Consider the following 4,573-nt stretch of genomic DNA (forward strand, 5'->3'; position numbering starts at 1 on the left):
CGAAATGATTTTGCAAATAAATAGTTTCACTTGAATAGTACAATGTACGATAATCTATCGTTACAATTTTTATAGGGATTACATATCAGTTGTATTAAATGCTCGCTAGTTCTGTAGTGATTTTCACTAACAAAGCCCTGTTCAACTATTTTCCTTAGATATATTTGTTTTCATAAATATGCTTTCTTTAAATAGTACAATGTAATTCGAATTTAGGGATATTGATAAAAAGTTTGCAAGAAATACTCAAAATATATAATTAGTGCAAAATACGTGGAAAAATGTACTCCTGTATGTCAGATTATGCCAATAAATAGAAAAAATTGAATTGGCCTCCGGAGTTAGTTTTTTACACAATGACGTTAGTCAATGCGTTAATAGACTTTTCAACAACTAGACAGTGGATTTTTATGCAAATTCAAAATTTTCAGAATGTAACTAAAAAAATAAGATCACGATAGAAAATGCTTTTTTTTTAAATGTTACGAGCAGCACTACACTTTAGATGTTTTGCGTGTTTTTTCGTGCATTCTGTGCCATTTTGCATTTCCATGTTTCGTATAAATGCATCGAAATCTGCAATAAAAAGGTAAGTTTTCTTAAAGATTTTGATACCCGTTATAACGACACATTTTCATTAAAGAACTTTTTCAAATTTCAAGTCAATCGGACAACTGGATCTTCAGATATTATATCACCTATGTTAGACACCGACATTTTTTTGTAGTTTACATACGGGGCAAATAGTTCCACGGATTGGGAAACTATGTGTCGGATATTTACAGTTAATTAGCAATTCCAGGATCATATAGGGACGTAAAAAGAGGCTTAGAAGCACCTTTCCTAAATAAGGACACGATAAATGCCAAGCAAAGGGAAAAATATATTTTCCACTACACATCGAAGCAAAATATCTCTAAAGAATTGTTGATGAGAGTATTTTGAAAAATTTTATTTTGCAATTATATAGACGTGAAAGAACAACGTTTTTGTTTAAACTTTATTTTGCCATCTCTTGCCATTTTCAAGATAATCCACGGGAAAGAGAAATTTGCATTCTTTTCAAGCGGTAGTTTCACCTCTTCAAAGTGAAATTCGGCACGAAAAAAATTGCTACGTATTAGGTTTGACTTATTCTACTTGCATTAAAAATTTCATAATTTTTGGAATTTCCGGGTTCGATAACTTCCATTGTCAATTATTTTTAAGAATTACATAATATCTTTTGACATATACTTTAGGGTATACGTAAATTAGTACCTTTTTGTAGAGCATTAAAAACTGTATCGATTGGTGCAATCAGAAGCATAGGATTCCATTAAAAAGGTGCAGTTGCATTTTTTCGATGCACCAATGCAGAAATCTGTAACATTTTCTTCTACTTTCCATCGTTTAAGATATACAGCTTGTTCCAACTATATGGGACACTTTGTATAATTTCAACGGTGTACACTTTAACCCTTTGTACCCCGAGTTCCTTTCACATTCACTTTTCCATAATTCTGTATTAGTTTAAGTGTTTTACTTGAGATGTTTCTCGAAAGACAATTAGTTAATAGCAAACAGCGTAAACAATTCTTTTTACTAATGCTATTACAGGTAATATAATAACATAATATAAATAAAAGATGTTTCGACGGAGAAAGATACTTTCGAATAAATCTACTGTCCAGTCATATTCAGCATAAAAGGTTAGACCATATCACATATAATATATTTGAAATATATTCTTGGGGATACCCTACCTGCCGTAATGTTTGCTACAGTACCTACTTTAATTGTAACTAAAACTTTTTTACATGAAGAAAATCATAGACCATTTGACCAATTAAAAGTAAGTAACTTTAGGGTAAGTCTGGGAGAGATGACCCAGATTTTGTAAAGGAACTATTACATTATGAATGTCATTGATATCTAACAAAAAAGAGTATATTTTTATGAAGAAAAATGCATATAAGAAAAATAGTTAACAGTAAACGTACCTATTCCTACCGTAATTAACCGAATAGTTATAAAATAAAGAAGTTAGATGATAAATTTCTCTTACTGGCAACAGAATCGAAAGGACAGACTACAATTGAAAAACTGATTGACTGTAGAATTTAGAGACTGATATAAAGTTAATCGGATGAAAGAGAATACAAAATTTTTAATGAAATGTTCACACTATTTCTAGCGAAGGCGTCAAAAGGCATCTTTCGAAATTTTTACTTAAAATTATTTTTTAAGTTTAGTCGTATATTCTGTATCGACTTTTCGACTTTTCCAGTAACGATTATAAAATTAACTATAGGAAATGTCGAAAGTTCAATGGAGGAAAAGTGATTAAACCGAGAAAATAATTTTAATGAAAATTTCAAAAGTGTCCTCTGACATCTCGGTAAAAATAGCGTTAAAACTGGTCATTTGACGTATATGTACGTTTAAAGATCCAAAATAATCAATATCTATATCAATATCAAATCTATATCTATATCAAATAATCATAATCTTTTCCTAATAAATTATTAACGATAAAGTAATTGTATCGATCATAGTTAAGAAATAAATCATAGGGCAAAGAGTTAAAGCTACATTTGTAATAATGAAGAAAAACACGTTCCAGCGTGATTCTTTAATTTTCCATTTACAGAAACTTTAAACATCAATGTACAGCTATTGTACCACTTTCCTCCACTTTTTGTTTTGTGTAGTTAGCCGATTTGGCTAATGAGCTCATATGTGTTTCTGGGTATCTTTGTGTCGTGGTGATAATTATAGTGGCTGATTAAAAATTTAGAGCGACCATAGTTTTTACGCCACATTTTTCGCAGTAATAAAATATAAAAATGTAAATAAAATTTCAAAAGTGTCTTCTGACACCTTCGGTAGAAATAGTGTTGAAACTGGTAATTTGATGTATAAGCACGTTTAGTGTTAAATAGGCTATGAAAAATCTAACATAACAAAAACAATTGGGAATATAGATATATGACAATTTAAATCAGATTCTCTCATCTCACCCGAAGTTACCCTATACCTAGAGCCCCCGACCAAAAAATTAGGGCCACCATAGTTTTCACGCCACATTTTTCGCGGTAATCACGATATTGGTAGTCCACAAAAGGTAATTTAATAATAATTTTTTCATCGTACTGTCAACTCTTTGTACTCCAGAAGTGTTTCACTGAAAATACTCAACACTTTCTACCGAGATACAGACGACATTTTCTGAGACTAACTTATCGAGAAATCGCACATAAATTGAGGAACAAAACTATTTTATTCCTTTTTTATACAAAGTGTAATATCAAATATGGAACTTTACAATTTTCCTATGTCAAGTCAATCGGCAACTGAGAAGTGCCTCATGAGCGCAAAGGATTAAGAGCAGGTGTTAAGCAAAGCAATTAAGCCTGAGTTATAAAAAATCAATATGACGAAATGATTAGATCGTTGATTCATTGCTGATCTCAAAGATGACAGCAATGGCCCTCATTTTTTAATCATAGATAGTACGCGTACAGAATGATTCACTGAGCATTTGCACCGGAATATCTCCGTTGCTTATCTACAAAAGTTATTCTTTTTTAATTTTCTACAAAATATCTTCAAAAATTATTCTTTTTTAATTAGTCAAAATTAGTCAAAGTTAGTCTATTCATAATGTCATCTATAATAGGGGACAACAGTAATAACTCCTTGATAACTATAAGAACTTTAGCACTAAAGTTACCAGACAGGTCAAAATAACCAATTGCCAATTTCTTCTTTTACAATCATTGAAAAGATAAACCGTTTCTCAGAGAATTGTCCAAATGACCTCATTTGGTAATGCACGAACTAAAATATAAATCAATAAAACTCTCGATAAACGCAGTCTCATAATATCTTCAGAAGAACAAAAGGAAGTCAATTTGACTGCTCGGTGGTTCTAGTGTTAACCCCTTGCTCATATCGTGTCAGACTTGTGTTGAAGATTTCAAATAGAAATTAACAAATATAAATATCACTTAATTCTTCCAAGTCCGAGTTGAATATTATTTTTCCATTGTTAATTATAATGCTTCTGAGTAAACATAGGCATAGCATAAACGTAGAATTTTCCTCTTTTCCTACCGAATGACGAACAAGAGAGCATCTCTGTTGAGTGGAACTGAAGAAGAAATCCTAGAAAAATCGTAAGTTTTTAAACGTCGAAACAAATGTTCAACTCCACAGAATCACAGCTGACGTACTTCTTGATCACTAGCTGTAGCTGACTCAGAGACATATCCTCGACCGTGGCAAACCCTGGAATACTCAAAAACTGCATCGGAACAGCGCGACTCGCCGTACACCGCAAGCTTAAGGGTTAATCGACAGCTTTCCCGAAGATCCCCGAATTTCCCTGGCGTCGCGTGAAAACAGCGCGTAATTCCGGCAGCTCGTCGGACAAGAGGGAAACGAGGGTGCGATCGAGATTCCGCGCGTCATCGAAGGAAACGAGACGCAGGGCTAACGGCGTCGAAGGAAACGAGGATCCCGCTGCAACCGTGGGGGGAAGAGGGAGGCGAAGCGGGGAACCGAAGTAACCGAACTTTCGTAGGAAAAG

The sequence above is a fragment of the Nomia melanderi genome, chromosome 2, assembly GCF_051020985.1.
Source record: "Nomia melanderi isolate GNS246 chromosome 2, iyNomMela1, whole genome shotgun sequence".
Taxonomy (NCBI): Eukaryota; Metazoa; Arthropoda; class Insecta; order Hymenoptera; family Halictidae; genus Nomia; species Nomia melanderi.